The sequence below is a fragment of the Hyperolius riggenbachi genome, chromosome 8 (genome assembly GCF_040937935.1).
Source record: "Hyperolius riggenbachi isolate aHypRig1 chromosome 8, aHypRig1.pri, whole genome shotgun sequence".
In the NCBI taxonomy this organism is placed as follows: domain Eukaryota; kingdom Metazoa; phylum Chordata; class Amphibia; order Anura; family Hyperoliidae; genus Hyperolius; species Hyperolius riggenbachi.
In genome coordinates this window covers 146,629,333-146,654,530 of record NC_090653.1, presented here as the reverse complement: position 1 = coordinate 146,654,530, position 25,198 = coordinate 146,629,333, and positions in this window count along the sequence as shown.

Below are 25,198 nucleotides of genomic sequence, written 5' to 3'. Positions count from 1 at the left end.
AGCGGAGCTGCATGAAGATCCGTCTCATCGCTTCCGTGCTGCGCATGCGCCCCCTTCGCATGAGTTATTTTGTGGGGAATTAACTGATTCACAGCACTACTGTTACAACAAGATGAAGGCACTAAGCAAGTTACAGCACCTCATATGTCTGAGTTAGGCGACAGTATGGACGTAACGTGTGAGGAGGAGGATTATGACGTACCTGCTGTTGGTGCAGTTTATGAGGTGTCTGAGGCAAGCTAAGCTGGGCAGGATGATTATGATGATGACAATGATACGGATGTCACGTGGGATCCTAAGAGACAAGATGACCAAGGGGACAGTTCAGAGGGGGAGTCAGAGAGAAGTAGGAGGAGACGAATTCCTGAAAGAAGCGGGGGGAGCTCATCGTCAGAAACAGCTGGTGGCAGTGACAGCCAGCCAACATGCCCTTCAACGTCAGCTGCTGATGCCACCGTAGTGCCATCACCCCAGGGGGGCTCAGCGGTTAGGAATTTTTTTAGTGTGTCTGCCTTAGATCAGAGCAATGCCATCTGTTCTCTCTGCCTCCAAAAATTGGACCGTGGAAAGGCCAACAGCCATGTAGGGACGACTGCCTTACGAAGGCCCATGCAGAAAAGGCACAAACTGCAATGGGAAGAGCACCTGAGCAAAAGCAGCACACAAAAGAAAAGCCACCCTCCTTCTCCTCTTCCTCCTTCAGGTGCAGCAAGCATCTTCAGCCACTTTAACCCTTGCACCTTCACAGCCACCGTCCTCCACTCCGCCTCTCAGTTCCTGCTCCTATGCCCACAGCAGCCAGGTTTCCGTGAAGGAAATCTTTGAGCGGAAGAAGCCAATTTCTGCCAGTCACCCCCTTGCCCGGCGTCTGACAGCTGGCTTGGAGGAGAGATGTTTTAAAGCACTTTAGGCCTCCAATTTAGCAATAAAATGTGATTTTTGCCCTTAAAACGCTGCTTTGCATCAAATCCAGATTTTTCCCAGGGACTTTTGGCGTCTATCCCACTCCGTCATGCCCCCTCCAGGTGTTAGACCCCTTGAAACATCTTTTCCATCACTTTTGTGGCCATCATAAATGTTTCTAGTTTTCAAAATTTGCCTCCCCATTGAAGTCTATTGCGGTTCACGAAAGATCGCGCGAACCAAACTTTTGCAGAAGTTCGCAAAATGCAATTTGCTATGCACAGCTATGTGTGCATTTTCTACCAGGAGGAAGAATATAGACCGTGGGTTTAATGCTACATCGACTCACAATGACAATGAAGCTGTACAAAGTACGTTTTTATGATTAATGATTAGGATACAACAGCCAAGTGCTATCAGTAATAAGTGATTGAAAGGATCACTAACCAATAGGAGGAATGATAAGAGTGGGTGGTTCAAGATGGCTGACTGAATCTGAGAGCTCAGCTCTCACTTTTTTTGTTTTTCATATATGATGTGATTGCAATGTGATATCTCTGTAGCACTTAACACTTTCCCTGACAACGGCTCCAATTAGGGAGTTGAAACATGTTGGTTTTTGTGGGGGTTATCTTTTGATGTAGAGAAATGTAAGTCAATCAGTCGAGAACTAGGGGTGAACTCTGCCTGGATGGCAGACTCATAGAGTTTTGAATACGTTAACCCTATCTCGTATAGTTCATGATGAAAACAAAATAATAATTTAACAAAGTTTATTAAGTTATGTTTTAATTGTAAATACATACTTCCATAAATGGATTACTCTTATGGTGTTTAATATAAATCAGAATTTGTGAATGAGCTCCCATATATGTCAGAAGGTGGCATGCTAGGGGCAGACTTGATTCCACTGTGGCAAAAGCTGGAGTGGCACTTGAGGTCTGCAGGGGCAAAGGAAGATAGTCATGACTAGAGACAAAGAGCTGCCTGGAGAGCAAGCTAGAAGAAGCAAAGAACGTGGTGTGAGAACAGGGCAGAGCCAGGCAGAGATGATGCCATTAAACCTGCAGCAGGAGTCACAGGGCACAGATTGCAGTAGTAGGTTGGACCTGGCATCAATCTAATTCAGCGCGTAGAAAAGCCCATGGTGTCCTTGGCACACATGATGTTCCCAAGCAAAATACAAAAATTAATACTGACCCAACACTTGTGCTGTGTGTTTGACTATTTAACTCTGGCTCTGCCCTGCAGTGCTGGTAAAGAAATGAATTGGAAATTGATTGGTCTGATAACATTGTCATGGCTGCATAAGTAACTTTTTAACATTCTTAACAAAAATCCTATGTATAAATAAGTTAATACTACTTTTGGTTCTGAGAAGTCTAAAAAGCGGTCAGGAACTAATATTGTTCTGCAGTAAAAAGGAAATATTCAGCAAAAGCGCCAAATGGCTCCAGAATCGAAACACAGAAATAAGCACCTAACACAAGGCAGTTCATCACTCGGAGAAACCACAATAGCTTAGGTAAGACCAGTTTTGTTTGCTCAGCCTCTTATCTCGCTGTGCTACTACAGTGAATAATAATTCTGAATGGCTAGCCAGCCAGCTATGAATTCCTCATTCCCCTATAGGTTAAGAAAGCTACAAGTATTTGCAAGTGGTGTGAATCTGAGAAGAGCGACTTTTAAAGCTGCTCCAAGGATAAGGCTGTTGTTAATTTTTCTTCGCTGTTACTTAAATCCCTTTGTTCCCTCATAAAAATGTTATATCTACTGTGTAGAAACAAGACAATGCGGAGGAAATGAAAAATGAGTTTATGTAACAAGTTATCTCATTTCAAAGGGACTACGGAAATAGTGTTTCAAAACAAGGTTTATTACTTTTTCCCCAAGATATATGAACCCATGTTATCAGTTTAATGCAAAAAATTGGATTTATATTGCAATAAAAATAGGAAGATCAAGTAGAATTGAACATTTTAGTACAGTTTAAATATAAAAATACAGTATATATTTGCATTTTTCTTCAGTTCAGAAAATAAATCACATTAGACGAGAAGATCACAAATACGTTTGACATAAAGTATGTTTTGGGCATCTTTTATTTTATTTAACAAAAACTCATCTGATTATAATTATATCGTTCTGATTAGCTGGTAAATTTGTTAATATGACAGAGATATATGTATTCAGTCGCCTATCAACAGCAGTTGGCATGTGGGTGTTGCTTTAAAAGGATTTAATAGGAACTAGTTCTTTTGAAATTAACTTCACAGCACATTATGCATTATTTTCATGTCCATTACAAAGAAACTCCACTTTTAACTCTTTTTCTCTAATTCCTCTTTTATAGTTTCCAGAAAAATTATACGGCTCTCAGGTCATTTGGAAGAACATACAGTTTGCATATCCTTCTCTTGATTTGTACCCACTCTCTATTGGGGGAGGGGAACCCCCAATATTTCAAACTTGCTGCTGACAAACAATACAATTAGGCGCAATACAATTACAATGTGTTCATTTGGAAGAACCTCAAGGCTGGTTTCCCAGTGGGACGTTAAAGTCCCACTGTACAGCAGCCAGTAACGCAGCCTAACTCACAGCACTGTAAAATCAATGTGCTGTTCTCAGTGCACACGTTGCGTTAGGGTAAAACCCTGCACATTAAATGAAAGTGCAGCATGCTGTGCGTTATACCCCTATAGATCTGTGTTAGATTGTTTGCACATGCTCAGTGACAAGCCACATGGCTAATTAATATTCACTGCACTGTGGTGACTTGTGGTGGGACTCGTAGTGTTGTTCGGATCATGAACGAATCGTTCATTTGATCCGGATCTTTTTTGTGAGTTGAATCATCCGGATCATCACAATGAAAGATTCGGTTCACAGTGGATGCCTGTCTGGGAGAAACAGGAACATACAGAATGTACAGTGCAGGGAAAGTCCTGTCCTGCTAGTCATTTCACCCAGTCTGCTTCCCTAGTAAAATGATTCAAATGATTCGGTTCAAAGATCCGGATCTTTTCAATGATCCGATTCGAATGATCCAAATCCTTAAAAAGATCGGGACTTCCCATCACTATCCTGGAGCGGCTGCTTTGAGAGCTGCATAACGCGGCTCAATCTGACGTCTAACTTCAACACCACCATGCGTTGCGTTAGGGGCACGTTATGCTACCTTAACGTCCCCTAAAACGCAACGTCTTGGTGTGAAAGTAGCCTTATACTTTTTTCCTATGGTGTGTTATAGATCACTCTGCTCCTGTCATAATAAAAATTATTCACAGACCTGTATTCTGTGTCAGACCCTCCTGCGGCGTGGCCGTTCTGACGACAGTAGTACGTGAGTACAGGCTGTAGGCAGACTGATGAGACTGTTTTTGACCGATCTGCCCATTTTATCAGTCTGCTGACAGCCTGTACTCATGTATGTTACAATAGTGCGTGTGTACGCACCTTTATAGCAAGAAGCTTTGAATCATGATGATACCATTTATTGGGTAACTTCGTTTATTTTAGTAAATGGTATCATCCTGATTCAAAACTTTTTACTGATGACTAACATAGTACAATAGTGCATAATCCAAGCAGTAGTCATGGTTCATGCGGTAACACGCTACAGCCTGTGTGTCAGCATTGCGGCAATTGGGATATTTCCGTTGCATCGTGTGAAGTGTGCAAGTCTCCATAGACTTGTATGGCCCTTGTGGGGGAAGTATCAGGGAAGAGTAATGTGGTGTGACTCACGGTGCAGGCCTTAAAGAAATCCTGTAACTAAAAAAACCTCCCCGGGGGGGTACTCACCTCAGGTGGGGGAAGTCTCCAGATCCTATTGAGGCTTCCCCTGTCCTCCTCGGTCCCACAGCGGCAGCGATAAAGCTCCCCAAACAGCGGAGATGTAAATATTTACCTTCCCGGCTCCAGAACAGGCGCAGTATCGGCTCTCCGCCTCGGAGATAGGTGGAAATAGCCGATCGTTGTCGCAGAGTTCTACTGCGCAGGTGCAAGTCTCCTGCGCAGTAGAGCAGACCCAATGGAGATAGACTATTTTCGCCTATCTCCGTGCGGAGAGCCACAACAGCGCCCCCGCTGGAGCCAGGAAAGGTAAATAAATCAGCGCTCATCAGCGCTTGTCAGGCTTGTCGAGGGAGGATTCCGGGACACTTCGGGGGATCCAGCACTGGACTGCCTGCAGCTACAGGGGTGGGGTAAGCCTTATTGGGACCCTGATGCTTCTCCCTCCCGAGGTGAATACCCCCCGAGGGGAACTTTTTTTTTTGTTACGGGTACTCTTTAAGGGGCCTTAAAGAAGAACATTACCGAAAAATAACAGTAGAGGGGAAAAATAAATCAACAAATTGAAAGGTTAGAACTAAAGCAACAGAAAAGAGATCAAGAAATAATTGATATTTGCCACGTAATGTGTTCATTGTTTGATGCACAATGAGCCTGTAAGTCCTCATCTTTAATACTGGCAGCCAAGAAAACTAAGCAGTACCTGCTATTATCTGTAACCACACTCACTAACAATAAGATAGGTTAAAAGTTTTTTTTTTTATAGATATACATATGTATAAACAGTAGAATGTTCATTCAAAACTTTTCATATGTATAAAGTGAGATAATGGGTGCTTGGCAGTTGGAAACAGCTGTTCTTTCCCCACAATGCAACAAGGGGCACAGAAAGGAAGAAGTCATGACCTCATCACACTGTGGGAAGCTGTTTCACTACAATATCAGCATCACAGACCCCCTCTCCCCCCTCCCCCTCCCCCTCCGATGATCTATTTGAGAAAAGTTAAAGATTTCTCATGGGAAAGGGGAATCCGGTACTTATTGGGGTGGAGTTAAATCCTTAGTTAAAGTTCCTCTTTAAAGTGAACCAGAAACAAAGTACCCTCATGTATTTTACCATATATATCAGTGGTAACATTAGAGAAAATGCCTACCCTGCTCTCTGCTTCATCCTTCACTGCTCAGCCTGCTTGTTGTCAGCCCTGATAAAATCCCTGACTAAGCATTCAGTCTGGCTTTGCTCAGGTATCATAGCTGAGTCTGTCTTCTCTGATGTCTTTTCAAGCCCAAGCCTGCCCCCTTCTGGCTCTGCTATAATGACTCCGCTATAATGATTCCTGAACATAGCCAGACTAAATGCTCAGTTGGGGATTTTATCAGGGCTGATAACAAGCAGGCTGAGCAGTGAAGGATAAAGCAGAGAGCAGGGTAGGTGTTTTCTCTGTTTCCACTGATATATATGATAAAATACATGAGGGTGCTTCATCTCTGATATTGTAAGGAGAACAGAGGCGCCAAAAGAATAGGCGATGGTGGACTCATCTCCTCGAAATAGACATGATACTTACGATTTTAGTACAAACAAGTTTATTTATATACTCCCAACATTACAGTGCAACGCGTTTCGCAGGTATAATCCTGCTTAGGCAATAACGGAAAGGAGTACACACAGTGCACTCTTAAGGTCCCTGACTTGTGAGTATATTAATCATATACTTTTTCATTTACCCATCACTCTACTTACTACACTATATTGAGCACTCAGTGTTTCTTCTTTTTCCTGTGCTTTGTCTCTGGTTCACTTTAAAGTCACCTGTTCACAAAGTAAATAAAAAAACAAAGGTTTGCCTTCTTAAAAACAAACGGTACGTGCCATATGCAATTCACTTTTTCACCTGAGTTTTCTCCTAGGAGTTAATTTTTCATCTTCGATTTAAAATAGTTTTCCAGCACTTTTTAAAGCGGTATTGTCACCATAAAAATCTAATTTCAACAAATTTCAACAGCAACTGGTCTGAGTGTATTAAGTGATAAAGATGCTAATCCTGCATTCAAAACTTGCAAAACTTTTTTCTGCTGTTATGGTTTGTAGTTATCACATACTTTAGGTGCACTGGCCCTAGTGCCAAACCGTGCCAAAGAGTTGAATGCTGGGAGTTCTTTTTATCTATAATATATTCCTCCTCTTCCAATTATTTCCCTGCCAGCTGCTTAGCAGGAACGAAGTCTGATTACTTGTGTTTACAAGCAAGGCTGAGGTGACTCAGTGATTAGATGTGTAAATAAAAAAAAAAGTTTGCAGTTGTTAGTATATACCTCAGTGGGAGTGTCTGAAGACTCTGGGAGGAGGGCAGCTAATGAATACACAATGAGCAAGAGAAGGGAGGGGGGAAAACAAGAGTCAGGGAGGATATGATGTCAGCATTAGCTTGGCAAGATGGCCACTGCCTAGAATAGGATTTTCTGCTTTTCCTTTATAAAATTCACAGGAATCATTACGTGGATAGCACAATACATCTCTTATGTAAGTAGAAGTAGTATTTATCTACTTATATATGTGTTTTTTTCTAGGTTAGCATGGGTGTCGCTTGTTCTTTCATTAAAAAAGTACCAAAAGTAGGTGAAAAAGTTAATAATCAAATTATTTTGAGTATTTTCTTGCTTTCTAGTGGCTTTAAAAGGCATTTTATTGACAAGTTTAAAAATATCACCCAGGAGAAAACTCAGGTGAAAAAGTGAATTGCATATGGGCCTGTTGCCCACATGCAATTAACTTTTTCTCCTCTGGTTTCTCCTAGGGGATATTTTCAAACATGTCAATAATATGCCTTTAAAACCACAAGCAAGCAAGAAACTTCTCAAAATAATTTTGACAGTACCTTTTCAACTACTTTTTGGTACTTTTTCAACTGCAAAATGCTAAAAAGTTATATTAAATAGAAGATGAAAAATTATCTCCTAGGAAAAAGCTCAGAAGGAAAAATGAATTGCATATGGGCCTCTGGGCCATATGCAATTCGAGGAGATAAGAAGCTGAAAACATGCGAGCTTCTTATCTCCTCACATCGCTCAGGATTTACCGGCAAATTCAATTGCCAATTTCACCTGAGCGATGTCCTTGCGTAAAGGAGCATAACTAAGTATTCGCCGAGCGATGCTCCTGTGTGGCCAGCGATGTGGAGCGAGGCATTTGTGCCGTGGAGCTGTCCTTCAGCACCACAACACTGCTGCCTCGCTCCCGGGAAGATGCGCGCGCATCGTCGCAAGAGCCAACGCATCGTTGCAAGGCTCATACCCGCCGCCCGTCGCCTTCTGCCGCTCGTCGCTACCGCGGGACCTTCAGAAGATACATACCTCCATCGTTCCGGCTCGCCGCATGTCCCACGCCGCTCCTCCGCTCATCTCTGTGACTGTGAGTATTCTTGGAGCCGGCAAAGCATCTTTGAGTCTCCCGCCGGGGCTCCCCATTCCTCCACTAGGTGGTCCAATGAGAATCATCCTGATTCTAATTGGACCAATGATAATCAGGATGATTCTCATTGGGCCACCTAGTGGACGAATGGGGAGCCCCGGCGGGATACTCAAAGATGCTTTGCCGGCTCCAAGAATACTTACAGTCACAGAGATGAGCGGAGGAGCGGCGTGGGACATGCGGCGAGACGGGAACGATGGAGGTATGTTTTTTTGTTACATTTTAAATAGGTAAGGAGTCAAAGCTGACTCCTTTACCTATTTAAATCCCTGGCATCTGGGGTTTCCTTAGTAAAGGAGGCTCCCAGATGCCAAAATCAGCCCGCTGACAGCAGCGATAGGTCTTTTCGCCTGCTCAGAGCAGGTGAAAAGTTAGCACCTATGTTTGCCGGGAAGCATCGCTTCCCGGGGGGTGCAAAATGCAATTACATAGGGGAAAAGGAACTTGCTGGGCGATTATATCGCCCAAGCGAGTTCTTTTCCGCCCTGGGGGGTGTTAAATGCAATTTAATTGACCTTGCTGACGCCTAATTTAAGAACTCGCCAGCACTTAGCGTTGGCGAGTTTGGTAATTGCATAGGGCCCTCTGTGTGATAATTCAATATGGAGTGAGAATAAGCTCACTCCAATCTGAATGCTCACTCCAATCTAAATCGCTGTATGCAACCATAACGGAGCATTAAGTTGTGTTGCGACTTTTTTGGGGCATTGTGTTGTAATTTGCGTTGCGACTTTAACGTTGCATCAAACCGCAACATCCTACTGTGAAAGAGGCCTTAAACTTTACACATGGCTGTATTAGCACTTTACAGGACACCCTGACATTTGAAATTCAAGAACAGTATCAATATTTTGTCAATGCAGACACTTGAACACTGCAGTAACAAACAATCTCAATTTCATTTATTGACTGTTCTAACACTTAATACTAGACACCTGTATATTTTTGATACAGCCATAAAATATTTTCTCATTATTTGCATCTGCATAGAGTATACCTCTCACTCCTTTTCTGTTGATCTGATGATAATACCATGTTGCCTCTCGAGTGCATTATCAATATATTACTTTGGAGATCCTGGCAGAGCCTGGTGACGCAATCAGCTGGTGGAAACGTGCACAATATTTATTCATTCAATTATAGGGACATATTTACTATAAGCTGTAAAAAAAAAACAAAAAAAAAAAAAAAAAACCTCTCTATTCTTCTGCTGACTACTGCCCTAAAGTACTATGAAATCTTACTAATATTTTAAATGCGGAAGCTGCCTGACGGTCGTTTTGTGCAAAACTGCGCTTCTACGGAGGCTTAGGCTAAGCCTCTGTAGAGGCCCAGCTTTGTGTGAAACGGCCGTCAGACAGATGTGCCCTGCCTGCACCCACCATCCATCACCCACTGACTGCCCACCGGGACCGGTATGTGCACATATTTTGGACTTGTTGCACTGGATAGCACACTTTTGTATGTTGCTGGTTGCATATTTATAATATAATATACTGGATTATTTACAGTGCTGACTTTTTCCTTTTCTCCTCCACCCACAGTATTGTATCTTATAGTCTGAGCACACAGAGCATGGCCATTGGCTAACCAGCTGGCCCTGAATGGTGCAATTGCAACCCTTCCCAAGTGCTTGGCTCTACATCTCCCACTTTCCTAAAAGTTTATATATATATATATATATATATATATATATATATATCCACACATAGCCAATCCATATAATATATATATATATATTGTATGTGTGTAGATACATAGTGTGTATAATATAGATAGATAGTGGGTGAATGGAATTTGATTTTGTGGCTGATAATCCCTCTTTAAAGAAACACGTCTTTATTATAGTTGATACAAAGTCCGCAATTAATCTGCAGTGTGTCTACTTCCTGCTTTCATGGAAGCAGATATATTTACATCCTGTGTTTATAAATTAGCTGCTCTGCCATGGCAGAGGGAGATTCCTGACTTGACACAACTGAAGAGGGTGAATTAGACTGGCTAAACTCTCTAAGTACATACTCTTGTCCTGTGCAAGAGTTCAGATCTACTTTAATGCAGATTATATGCAGTTAGGAATTGGGGCAACCTAAATCTAACAACTATAGCACAAAGAAATGAGTGACTCTGACTTGCTGAATTTAAATAAATGACAATTGAGCCACCTCACTAAAGCAGAAAATATGCTCTTCAATTCATTTATGGACAAAAAAAATAGCTATGTCATTTTAAATGAAAGGACTTGAAACATTGTTACTAATAACCATTTGCTATATGAAATATGGATTTTTTTTTTAAAGTAAACTGACTTTGATTGTACTAAACATTCTACCTGCTAGAGGTACAGAAAAAATGATTAAAGTAAGCATTTAGCACAGCATATTTGGCAAGGAAAAATAATATGCATGTTCATTTTATCAAAGGATTCAGAAAATGTCTTTCTGGTTTAAAGCCCATAAAACCCCTATCAGCAAGAATGGAGTTGCTACTGCTGCGCTTGGACTTTGCATTGAAGATTATTAAATAAATAGCACTACTAGGCAGGTAAGACCTGCTTTGCTTAACTAAATTCATAGGGGCAAACTATGGAAGCAATTTTGCTTTCAAGTTTTATATGGACTTTAATTTCACATCAGAGATCAGTCTGGATTCTGCTTTTAGCTAGTCTTTAATACCAGCTTTCCCATCCTGGTCCTTTACATAGCAAATTAGCTTCCCTCCACTCAGCCATTAAAAATCTCATTATAATTAACACAATAGCTACTCTGGGAATCAACTGGGGAAAAAGTGAGTTTTCTGATTGTAAGCTATAAAGTACAACACTTGATAGTACCAATACAAATACAAAATACATCTGCTTTACCTGGTAACAGCAACTTATTTTCGTACTAGAACATGTTTTATTATGTTTAAAAGTAATCTGAAGCAGAGCTCTGGCGCTCGGTAAGTGATTCCAGCTGGCTGGATGCAATTTTGGAGAAGGGAGTGTGGAAGGGGGGAGGGGTGCACTCTGTGCCCACTGCCCCCCCCCCCCCTTCCAGGCTGGGGGCAACTACACACCTGGCTGGCTACCTATACTGGGGACACCTATAGACCTGCTTACCTAAACTGGGGACACCTATAGATCTGGCTTACTATACTGGGGACACTTATAGACCTGCCTACCTAAACTAAGGACACTGATATACCTGCCTAACTAAACTGGGGACACCTATAGAATTGGCTACCTATATTGGGGGCACCTGTAGACCTGCCTATAGCTCACTACCTATACTGGGGACACCTATAGCTTGCTACCTATGCTGGGGGTACCTATAGCTAACTAACTATGATGGGGACACCTATAACTTGCTACCTATAGCTGGCTACCTATACTGGGGACAACTATACTCAGGCTCTAGGCCCTTCATATGACACTTGCCTCACGTCCTGGCCCTGTATACTCTAAGGCCACCCAGCAAAGCACCCAGCCCTCCCCAGTCAGCACTGGCTACCTAATACAGATTTATATGGGCATGTGACCACTTCTGTTTTTTGGGGAACATGGCTACTTAATTTATGTATACAGGGCCTATTTGGCTACTAAATTATTTTATTTTGATGCATCTGGCTATTTATTTTGTTAATTGTAAGGCACCTGGCTACATAATAATTTTATCTGGAGGCGTTTGACTACTTAATATTTTTATTTTGCGGCATTTTCCTACATGATGAATTATCATGAGGCATGTACCTACTTGATTATTTTATTTACAATTTATCTGAACAAACCCACTCTCTGTGAATAACACAGCTACTTTTTTTGTGTATTTTTTTGTTATTTTGTGTATTTTTAAGTCTGCCCATGACCCATCATGACAACGCCCATGTTCCAGTGCATGGTGACAGTCGTATATTTGCTGCGGTGTGCTGCATGTGCCGCATGTGGACATCTCCCTGTTATGGACTGTCCTCAGAAGTGCTCACAATCTATTCCCTACCATAATCTAATGTCCTACCACATTTCTCTCTCTCCCTCTCTCTCCTTCTCCCTCTCCCTCTCCCTCTCTCTCTCTCTCTCCCCCTCTCCCTCTCCCTCTCCCTCTCCCTCTCTCTCTCTCTCCCTCTCCCTCTCTCTCTCTCTCATATATATCTATATATATATCTAGCTCTCTCTATATCTATCTATCTATCTATCTATCTATCTATCTATCTATCTATCTATATATATATATATATATATCAAAAATTCTAGAGTACATGCGTATGTGAGCCAAAAGGGGGGGGAGGCAGCGGGCACCAGGCTGAAGCTTTCCTGGTGAGCGCTTGGTGTCTCAGTCCGACCTTGGTGTCACCCCTCTTTTCAGCTGTTGCACTCCTCTTAACCCTCCTGGCGGTTTATTAAAATCCGCCAGGGGGCAGCACAGCCATTTTTTTTTATATCATGTAGCGAGGATCAGGAGATCCCGCTCATCAAAGGGGACTCCAATCTGCACTGATTGGCCAGGCAAGGCAATGTCACATTATTTATCAATTGTGCCTGGTATGTAACTCTTCTTCTTTGTTCTAAAAGCATTTCTTCTTTGTTATAAAAGATTTACAGCATAAAACTTATTACCCCCCCCCCCCCCCCCAAAAAAAAAATAATTAAAAAAATATAGCAGATCAGAATTCAACCCGTTACAAACACAGCACTTTCCTTGTCAGTGAAAAGCTTGCCAAACCTGTGGAGGACATTACATTATCTTTTGTTTACATTTTGTTGTCATCTACAATTAGTAAACATTACCAGAAGTGCTGAAACTGAGCTGCACAGATAGTAGAAGCAGAGAGAGCTGATAGATTTTAATATATAAATACAGAACTTATGCAATAAAATGCAATGGCATTTAGAACAGATAAACTGTACTTTGGGAACTTGGAATGTGTAAACAGACAATACTACTTGTGCACAAAAGCAAATATGATAACTGTATGGGTAAAAGTAGGAAAACTTCTTTGCATTCAATATTAGTCTAATCTTGCTTTAAAGTAAGTGTGACGCCTTCGATATGACATATCGAATGCATCATGGAGTCACAAACGCAAGTTTCATTGCAAGCAACCAAAATGTCATTTTTTGTTTTTTAATCAACTCTTTTTTTTTTCTCACTCTTCCCTGGCACTTTGGTAGCTTCTAATTACAAAACCTCTCACCTATGTGTGAAATCTGTCCCCTAGCATTCATGGGAAGTTATATAACTCATCCATCACATGAAGATTAGATATCAGCCTGACAGAACCAATTTAAAGCATCCTTCTCCAGACTGGTAGGAACCGATCACAGCAGGGGGGTCGCTTAGGGTTCCCTCAGCTGGGAGATCAAAGGAAACCACCTCCCAGCTGGCTCAGCTCAGAGAGCAGATGACCCCACTGTAACCCATGGCAATCCATACACTTCTATATTTGTAATATTTTTGGGGATACAAAAATACCTGGTCCTTTAAATTTGCAGAGTGTGTTGGACTTCACATGACACTGGTTCTGAGAGATTTTCAACCATCTGGATCTTCCAGAACTAATACTACAAACAGTGGAAGTCAAAACTTGTTTAATGAGCTATCCATGGTCAGCATGTGTGGTATCAAATGAATTCTAAAATTATACTAAGTGCGAATGTGCATTCTGTTTCCTGGTGTCACCTATGGGCATGGAGAAAGCGGGCAAAACATGAATTGGGCCAAAATCTCTCCCTGTCTAACAGGGCACTGCCTTATTCAAATTGCACAAGTCTGGACTTGTACGTGTCATGACCCCTCCCATCTACAGTGAGGAGTAAAACTCCAATGACACAAGGGTCCAAAGGTCCTTCATCTAAAATCTGATGTCGAGTTAACAACTGGCAGCCAGCTGGACACTGGAAAATCACTTGGATTATTTCTCACAAAAGGGCCTCTAGGCCTCTATGGCAATCAGCCATCTTGAACTTTCGCCAAAGACTTGCGATTGCTGCATGGACTACCAATAACTGTATTTGAACTGTACATTCAGACATTCTGTTTCTTTTCATCTCTACTCTCTTTCTATCAAACCAATCTGTTCTGCCGGACAGGTATATTTTTCTGTGGGCTAAAGTAGGCTGTGTGTATGTTGTTTTAGAAATTAAAGATTTTATCGTTCAGTCTTGTGCCTGTTCTGGTCATCTGATTGTTGCTACAATGAATCTGCCCTCTGAAGAGTCAGAGTCATACTACCGCATTGTTTTAATATTTTCTTATAAATTGTTGATTTGCTAGCTAGGTTGTAAATAACAGTTTCCTTCCTTGTAGGAGTAGTTAGCGGGAGTCTCTTTCCTCCCTGAACACGAGAGAGTGGTGGCAGTGAAATTACCTGATTTCCAGCGCGAAATCGATATTCTTATTTTACCGATTGTACATACAATTGGGATTGTACATTTATGGGCACCTCCAATCAATCTTAACCTCTTACTACGCACACAGTGAATCTGCCTCCAGAAGTCTCTAGTGCATGAGTCCTGCATGGCAACAGTGGCCTAGTAATATGGGATTGGTGAGTGATTGTCACATTACATATTGTCGGCAGCTGCGCGATCAATCTTTGTCAGTCTGCTCACCGTACTTCCTGCGTATGCTAACAGGAGCAGATTAGACGGGATTGGCACGCTCTGTCACATTAACTACCTTCTTCTGACGATCCAGCAACCGGTCTTTATTGTCAGTCTGCTCACCGTACTTTCTGTGTATGCTAACGGGAGCAGATTAGACGGGATTGCTGGGCTGGATTGTCACAGTAAGTCATGCAGGAGGGAAATAAGTAGAGTTCGCTTATATTTTTCTTTTAAAATGCTACTTGCCTGGTTAGTGAACAGATGTTTTGCCTGGATTGTCAGCCATAAAACCAATTCAATTTACTCAGTGCTCTGTGTTTATTACACAGTCTACAACCTGACCCTGCATTACAAGTATATCAATATAATCATAAATGTTTTTGCTGTAATAAATCTTATCTGTCAGTCTCACTCTATTTGGTACATTGCCAAGGAGAGGGAAGCTTGTTATCTCCCCTCCCATATTCCTGCTCCTCACTGGCTATGGGCACTTCAGTATGAATCTGCTGAAATTCGATCTATACTGTGATCTCATGCGTTTAAAAATAAGATAGATATGACCGTGCAGTTTTGTGGGAGGGAAAAAAGAGTGAGGAAGGAAATGACATCAGGATTGGCTTCAGACAGAGGCAGTAAAGATGGAAAATGTCAGAAACTGATTTCTTTATTTTTTTATTATATTAAATTCACTAAAAAAAATGTGGGAATACAAGAGATATGTAAGTATCTACTTATATACAGTATGTGGTTTTCCTGGGATAATATGGCTGTCACTGCTGCTTTAAAGTATTTAGAACAGAACAAGTGTGCATTAGGAGTGGCTGCATCCTGACTCAGTTGGTTGCTGGTGTATTGCAGATATGGTTTCAGAGACTACTGAATCCGTTACATAATAATAAGGATAGCAGACTATTTATTACTTTCAGTACAGGTTTGCTTTATGTGGTTGTGTTCCAGTGGGTACTGTCTGTCTCATCTCAAACTCCATTTCAGGTAAACAGATTTAAGTGATACTGAGTGATACTGAATGGACCAAATGACCTCTGATCAGACTTAAACTAATGTTCATATTACAGTATGTCTAAAGTAGAAACATTGTACTATTATTTGAAAGTCAGTTCACATACTTGTGTACTACAAAAAATAAATAAATACAAAATAACAAATGATACTCATCACTGATTCAAAAATGTTAGCCTTGTATAAAAACAGCCCTGTTTTAACTGTGGATTCCTGCAGAAAGGACATATTAACCACCACCAGTATATTTCTTAATCAAATATTTTTTTTAGATTTTAAAGAGGAACTCCAGTAAAAATAACATAATGAACAAAAGTGTTTAATTTTTACAATAATTATGTATAAATGATTTAGGCAGTGTTTGGCCATTGTAAAATCTTTCCTCTCCCTGATTTACAGTCTGACATTTATCACATGGTGACATTCTTACTGCTGGTGGAAGTAGCTGCTGCTTGCTTATTTAGCAGTTGGAAACAGTTGTTATTTCCCACAATGCAACAAGGCTCTCACAGTCTGATGTCAGCACCATGGTCCTGACATCACACTGTGGGAGAGGATTCAACACAATATTGGCCATACAGAGCCCCTGATGATCTGTTTGAGAAAAGGAAAAGATTTCTCATGGGAAAGGGGGTATCAGCTACTAATTGGGATGAAGTTCAATTCAAGGTCATGGTTTATCTTTAAGAAAACATAACAGTATGTGAATTTACAAGCACACAATGGTCATACCAATTTCTGTAAAACTTTTAACCTCCTTGGCGGTCTGATTCTTTCCAGATTTTAGGGTCTAAAAGCGGTGCAATTTTTTTTCACTCTTTCAGACCCTAAAACCTGAAAAAAATCATTCTGGCAGGGAGATCTGCAGCAAAATTAAAAAAAAAAAATACCTTCCTGGGCTCCTGGGCTGCAGTTTTCTCTTTGCCCACAAGATGGCGCTAATATACATATAAACGAACTTCTCTATATTTCTCTAATATAGAGAAGTTCATTTTCAATGTTAGCCCCGCCCCCGATGACGTCACGCTGCCACCACCGCTCTGCTGCCACCACCACGGCTGCACTGCTCCAACTGGCTGCCGGGTCCCCGGAAGAATAGCGGGGACATGGGGGATCCCGGCGGCCAGGGAAAGACCCCACACTGCCGGGGAGAGAGGCTGGAGTCCCGCTGCGCAGCGAGATCGCGCGCGGGACTCCACAACTACAGGTAAAGCTCTGCAATGCCTACCCCGACCTGAGCTCGGGATCACCGATAGCAGCTGCTTTTTTCTACCCCGAGCTCAGGTCGGGAAAACCGGCAAGGAGGTTAAACAATATATTTCTACAATACACAATTGAGTTTTTATATAAGCAGCATCATCTTAAAGGATACCTGAACTGAGAGGGATATGGAGGCTGAATTAATTTTTTCAAAACGATGCACATAGTCCGGCTATTCTGCTGATCATCTACCTCTAATACTTTTACCCATAAACCCTGAACAGGCATGCAGATTAGATATTTCTGACTGAAATCTGACTGGATTAGTCACATGCTTGTTTCAGGGGTGTGATTGAGACAGTACTGATGCATGAAAGATCAGCACGACTAACAGGCAACTGGTTTTGTTTAAAAGGAAATAAATATGGTAGCCTCCATATCCCTCTCACTTCAAGCATCCTTTAAGGCTAGGTTCACAGTGGGATGTTGCCTTGCAAAGTTGCAACACAACATTACAACGCAACGCAGTGGTAATGCTGCATTTAGTGTTGGGCGAACATCTAGATGTTCGGGTTCGGGCCGAACAGGCCGAACATGGCCGCGATGTTCGGGTGTTCGACCCGAACTCCGAACATAATGGAAGTCAATGGGGACCCGAACTTTTGTGGTTTGTAAAGCCTCCTTGCATGCTACATACCCCAAATTTACAGGGTATGTGCACCTTGGGAGTGGGTACAAGAGGAAAAAAAAATTAGCAAAAAGAGCTTATAGTTTTTGAGAAAATCGATTTTAAAGTTTCAAAGGGAAAACTGTCTTTTAAATGCGGGAAATGTCTGTTTTCTTTGCACAGGTAACATGTTTTTTGTCGGCATGCAGTCATAAATGTAATACATATAAGAGGTTCCAGGAAAAGGGACCGGTAACGCTAACCCAGCAGCAGCACACGTGATGGAACAGGAGGAGGGTGGCGCAGGAGGAGAAGAAGGCCACGCTTTGTGAGACACAACAACCCCGGCCTTGCATGAGGGCAAGAAGCGTGCGGATAGCAGGCTTTGTACCGCCATGCAGTCATAAATGTAATAAAGATAAGTGGTTCAATAAACAGGGACCACGCGGCAACGCTAACCCAGCAGCAGCAGACGTGATGGAACAGGAGCAGGCGCAGGAGGAGAAGGCCACGCTTTGTGAGACACAACAACCCAGGCCTTGCATGAGGGCAAGAAGCGTGCGGATAGCATGCTTTGTACCGCCATGCAGTCATAAATGTAATAAAGATAAGTGGTTCAATAAACAGGGACCACGCGGCAACGCTAACCCAGCAGCAGCAGACGTGATGGAACAGGAGGAGGCGCAGGAGGAGAAGGCCACGCTTTGTGAGACACAACAACCCCGGCCTTGCATGAGGGCAAGAAGCGTGCGGATAGCATGCTTTGTACCGCCATGCAGTCATAAATGTAATAAAGATAAGTGGTTCAATAAACAGGGACCACGCGGCAACGCTAACCCAGCAGCAGCAGACGTGATGGAACAGGAGCAGGCGCAGGAGGAGAAGGCCACGCTTTGTGAGACACAACAACCCAGGCCTTGCATGAGGGCAAGAAGCGTGCGGATAGCATGCTTTGTACCGCCATGCAGTCATAAATGTAATAAAGATAAGTGGTTCAATAAACAGGGACCACGCGGCAACGCTAACCCAGCAGCAGCAGACGTGATGGAACAGGAGCAGGCGCAGGAGGAGAAGGCCACGCTTTGTGAGACACAACAACCCAGGCCTTGCATGTGGACAAAAAGCGTGCGGATATAGCAGCAATGCTTTTTGCCGCCATGCAGTCATAAATGTAATACAGATGAGAGGTTCAATAAACAGGGCCCGGAAACGCAACACCATCCCAGATGTTCATTGGTCATGTTACTTGGTTGGGGTCCTGGAGTGTTGCGTAGTCATTTCCAATCCAGGATTGATTCATTTTAATTTGAGTCAGACGGTCTGCATTTTCTGTAGAGAGGCGGATACGCCGATCTGTGACGATGCCTCCGGCAGCACTGAAACAGCGTTCCGACATAACGCTGGCTGCCGGGCAAGCCAGCACCTCTATTGCGTACATTGCCAGTTCGTGCCAGGTGTCTAGCTTCGATACCCAATAGTTGAAGGGTGCAGATGGATGGTTCGACACAGCTACGCCATCTGACATGTAGTCCTTGACCATCTTCTCCAGGCGATCGGTGTTGGAGGTGGATCTGCACGCTTGCTGTTCAGTGGGCTGCGGCTGCATGGGTGTCAGAAAATTTTCCCACTCCAAGGACACTGCCGATACCATTCCCTTTTGGGTACTAGCTGCGGCTTGCGTTGTTTGCTGCCCTCCTGGTCGTCCTGGGTTTGCGGAAGTCAGTCTGTCTGCGTACAACTGGCTAGAGGAGGGGGAGGATGTCAATCTCCTCTCTAAAGTCTCCACAAGGGCCTGCTGGTATTCTTCCATTTTGACCTGTCTGACTCTTTCTTCAAGCAGTTTTGGAACATTGTGTTTGTACCGTGGATCCAGAAGGGTATAAACCCAGTAATTGGTGTTGTCCAGAATGCGCACAATGCGTGGGTCACGTTCAATGCAGTCTAGCATGAATTGAGCCATGTGTGCCAGAGTCCTACCAGAATCCTCATCATCCTCTTGTGAGCGTTGTGATAGTTGTTGTGATGCATCATAGTCGTCACCTTCCTCCTGGTCTGCTTCTGCTGACCATTCGCGTTGAATTGTGGAAGTCCAACGTGCACCGCTCTGGCCCTCGTCAGTGGTGGCATGAAATTCCTGCTCCAACTCCAGCTGTTCCTCCTCCTCTTCTTCGTCATAGCTGCTGGGGCCAGCGTTCCCTGAGGCGGATGGCCTGATGTTGGTACCATCACGCTGATCGTTTTCTCCTTCAGATTCCCCCAGTTGCATCATGACAGCTGTTTCCTTGATTTTTAACATCGACCTCTTCAGTAAACACAGCAGTGGTATGGTAATGCTGACTGAAGAGTTGTCACTGCTCACAAGCAACGTGGATTGCTCAAAATTTTGGAGGACTTGGCAGAGGTCCAACATGTTGGCCCAATCGGATCCACAGAAGCTTGGCAGCTGGCCGGATGTGCCTCGGTACTGCGCCGTCATGTACTGGACCACTGCACTCTTCTGCTCGCAAAAGCGGGCTAGCATGTGCAGCGTAGAATTCCAGCGCGTAGGGACATCACACAGCAAGCGATGGTGGGGGAGATTGAAGCGCTCCTGCATCTTGGCGAGTGCCCCCGAAGCAGTACTGGAATTTCTACAATGTTTGGACACTCGACGCACCTTCAACAGCAGATCGGGCACGCCTGGGTATGTCCTCAGGAACCGCTGAACTACTAGGTTCATCACGTGCGCCAGGCAAGGGATGTGTGTCAGCTTAGCCAACCTTAAAGCGCGAATGAGATTACTCCCATTATCACACACAACCATGCCCGGTTTCAGGTCCAGCGGTGCCAGCCACAAATCCGTCTGTTCCTTTATTCCCCTCCAAATTTCCTCCCCTGTGTGCTGCTTATCCCCAAGGCAGATTAGCTTCAGCAACGCTTGCTGACGCATGCCAACAGCTGTGCTGCACTGCTTCCACGATCCTACTGCTGCTGGGTTAGCGTTTCCGGATGAGGTACAGCTTTGAGATGCGTTGGAGGAGAAGGAGTCAGAGAGGTAGGTGCTGCTGTTATCCAGTGGGAGGGACGGCGGTGCAGCTGTTTGTGGCGTGGGCAACACCCGTGCCGTAGCAGGTGAGGAATCGCTGCCAGGCTCCACAAGGTTCACCCAGTGCGCGGTAAGGGAGATGTATCGACCCTGGCCGAACGCACTCGTCCAGGTGTCAGTGGTGAGGTGAACCTTGCAGGCAACGGCATTCTTCAAGCTTCGGGTTATTTTGCTGACCACGTGCTCATGCAACTCAGGCACTGCAGAGCGTGCAAAGTGGTAGCGGCTGGGAACCACGTAACGTGGGATGGCCACTGACATCATGCCCTTGAAGCTGTTTGTCTCCACCAATCGATATGGCAGCATTTCGCAGGCCAGAAGCTTGGCTATGCTGGCTGTTACTGCCACGGCCCGGGGGTCATTTGCTGGCAATTTCCTCTTGCGCTCAAACATCTCCGACACAGACAACTGAACCGTAGCGCTGCACACGGAAGGGCTGTTGGTTGTTGTGTTTGATGAACACTGGGAGACCTCAAGAGCACTACTCCGGAAAGTGACAGTGTCAGCGTCGTCTGATGTTTGTGAATGTTGTGAACCACGCAATGGCTGGGCTACTGCTGCTGCTGAGGCGGGTCTGGTGGTGAGTCTGGTGAACCCAAGGGAGGCAGTGTTGTTTCTGGTACCCTGTCCTGACGCGTTTGCCCAAAGAGTGGGATGTTTGGATAGCATGTGACGGCTCATGCTGGTGGTGGAGAGGTTGTTAATATTTTTCCCCCTGCTCAGGCGGGTCTTGCACACCTTGCAAATCGCCATGGTAACATCCTCAGTGCAGTCTTCAAAGAAAGCCCAGACTTTGGAGCACCTGCCTCCTTGCTGGCGATTTCTGTTTGCTCCTCTTTTGCCTCTCACTTGAACTTCCACGCTTGTGGTGCCTGAAATTGCGCGCCGCCTACCTTGTGGCACAAGGCGAACTCGTGCAGCAGTGTGTTCTTCAACAGACTCATCTGTGCTGCTGCTACGACGGCGATGTTCTCGTTCACAAACAAAATCTGGGTCTCTGTCCACATTGTCCATACCCTCCTCTTCCATCTCCTCAAACTCGTCATATGTCATTGTGGGCCACCGCCGTGGAGTAGAGCTCCCCACAACAACCTCTGCGCAGCACACTCCAACGTCGTCTTCCAGATCTTGTCGGCCGACCTCCTGCAATTGCAACCCCTCCTGCCCAAATTGCTCTGGGATTTGGGTTTCCGAGTCCTCTTCGGACTCGCCTTGTATTTCAGTGCGCGGTGCATTTCCCACAGTTAACGGTTGTGAATCCAGGCACAACATTTCTGGCTGTTCCTCCATTGACCTTTGAAAGGTGGAAGTTTGTTGGGCTGGGAATAGCTCCTGCGAATACCCCATTGTGTCCTGAGGTAATTCATCGGACTGGTTATCTGGCAGTTGTGTGCGTGGTGTCGCTGCCGGTTGTGTCAGCTTTGTGCCCACTGGCTCCTTGTAACTGGCTGAGGACTCGGACCTCGTGCGTGATGTGCTGGTGCTGCTTAACCCACTGCTGGACGCTTGAGAGGTCATCCAAGTAATTATCTGGTCCTGTTCTTTTGGATTTGTGAGGGTTGTTGTCCTGGACAACATGGGCGGTATTGAGTGGGTTTTCTTGGGTGCTCCCCTGTGGCCTGTACGTGAACCGTCAGGGGAAACACCTCTTCCCTTGCCCCTCCCTCTTTCACCGGATTTCTTCCTCATTTCACTTATCCTTACAGTACACGCTGACTGGCAGCAGTACAGTGGCAGTACAGAAATGCTATACAGTACCACTATTCCCAGCAGCGACACAGAGCACAATGCTATACAGTGACGGGTGAGCGGTGTACCACTATTCCCAGCAGCGACACAGAGCACAATGCTATACAGTGACGGGTGAGCGGTGTACCACTATTCCCAGCAGCGACACAGAGCACAATGCTATACAGTGGCGAACGAGCGGTGTACCACTATTCCCAGCAGACACAGAACAGTACACAGAATGCTATATAGTGTGGCTGAACGAGCGGTGTACCACTATTCCCAGCAGACACAGAACAGTACACAGAATGCTATATAGTGTGGCTGAACGAGCGGTGTACTACTGTTCCCAGCAGACACAGAACAGTACACAGAATGCTATATAGTGTGGCTGAACGAGCGGTGTACTACTGTTCCCAGCAGACACAGAACAGTACACAGAATGCTATATAGTGTGGCTGAACGAGCGGTGTACTACTGTTCCCAGCAGACACAGAACAGTACACAGAATGCTATATAGTGTGGCTGAACGAGCGGTGTACCACTGTTCCCAGCAGACACAGAACAGTACACAGAATGCTATATAGTGTGGCTGAACGAGCGGTGTACCACTGTTCCCAGCAGACACAGAACAGTACACAGAATGCTATATAGTGTGGCTGAACGAGCGGTGTACCACTATTCCCAGCAGACACAGAACAGTACACAGAATGCTATATAGTGTGGCTGAACGAGCGGTGTACTACTGTTCCCAGCAGACACAGAACAGTACACAGAATGCTATATAGTGTGGCTGAACGAGCGGTGTACTACTGTTCCCAGCAGACACAGAACAGTACACAGAATGCTATATAGTGTGGCTGAACGAGCGGTGTACCACTATTCCCAGCAGACACAGAACAGTACACAGAATGCTATATAGTGTGGCTGAACGAGCGGTGTACTACTGTTCCCAGCAGACACAGAACAGTACACAGAATGCTATATAGTGTGGCTGAACGAGCGGTGTACTACTGTTCCCAGCAGACACAGAACAGTACACAGAATGCTATATAGTGTGGCTGAACGAGCGGTGTACTACTGTTCCCAGCAGACACAGAACAGTACACAGAATGCTATATAGTGTGGCTGAACGAGCGGTGTACTACTGTTCCCAGCAGACACAGAACAGTACACAGAATGCTATATAGTGTGGCTGAACGAGCGGTGTACCACTATTCCCAGCAGACACAGAACAGTACACAGAATGCTATATAGTGTGGCTGAACGAGCGGTGTACTACTGTTCCCAGCAGACACAGAACAGTACACAGAATGCTATATAGTGTGGCTGAACGAGCGGTGTACTACTGTTCCCAGCAGACACAGAACAGTACACAGAATGCTATATAGTGTGGCTGAACGAGCGGTGTACTACTGTTCCCAGCAGACACAGAACAGTACACAGAATGCTATATAGTGTGGCTGAACGAGCGGTGTACCACTGTTCCCAGCAGACACAGAACAGTACACAGAATGCTATATAGTGTGGCTGAACGAGCGGTGTACCACTGTTCCCAGCAGACACAGAACAGTACACAGAATGCTATATAGTGTGGCTGAACGAGCGGTGTACTACTGTTCCCAGCAGTGACACACAATGACTGGGGGGGACCCTGGCTAGCGTGGCTGGAGCGCGAACTACCCTGCCTGCCTACCCAAAGCTAAACCCACAGACAAATGGCGGAGATATGACGTGGTTCGGGTATTTATTTACCCGAACCACGTGACAGTTCGGCCAATCAGAGCGCGTTCGGGTCCGAACCACGTGACCCGTTCGGCCAATCACAGCGCTAGCCGAACGTTCGGGGAACGTTCGGCCATGCGCTCTTAGTTCGGCCATATGGCCGAACGGTTTGGCCGAGCACCGTCAGGTGTTCGGCCGAACTCGAACATCACCCGAACAGGGTGATGTTCTGCAGAACCCGAACAGTGGCGAACACTGTTCGCCCAACACTAGCTGCATTATCCTCGCATGAAGTAGGTACAGTAAAGCATACAGTCAATAAAAAGTGTGCTTTCCTGTACCTGGTAATGTGTATGCGTTACCCTAATGCTACACCTTACAATGCAACAATAACATCACACTGTGAACGTTGCATACACTTTTCATTGCAGTGTGGTAATCTGCATTATATGACTTAATGACGCAGCTCCGCAACGTCCCACTGTGAACCTAGCTTAACTGTACTATGTAAATGTAAAAAAAAATCTAGTAAATGTTTAACTTTGCAGAAAATGCATAAATACAAGTACACTTTTTTCCCCCAGTATATATCAATCTGCTTAGTTTTGCTAGAAAGAAAGGGACAAACCGTGTCCATACAGCTGGTAGAGTGATATGTAGTGAAAGCAGCTGTTTAATGTCATCCCTGTATTTACTATGGTGCTGGCACATCTAAATTTACATGACCACTCAGAGAATTAGACATGGAATAAATTCCTGTACCAGATGGACCAGCAGCATGTAGCTACAGCACCTCCAGCAATTAAAAAGATATAATTGATAGAAATGAGTCCAGGGCAAGTGTGTGTCTCATCATCTGCTGTGTACATCCACGAACATTACATTTTTCATCTCTGAAATAGTAAGAGTTTTTGTACGTCTTCAGCATAGTTTCTGCTGCTGATGAAACATTTGAAACTGATGCTGATTGTTTTATTTTCTTCCATTCTTTTATATTACCAGTGAAATAAGGTG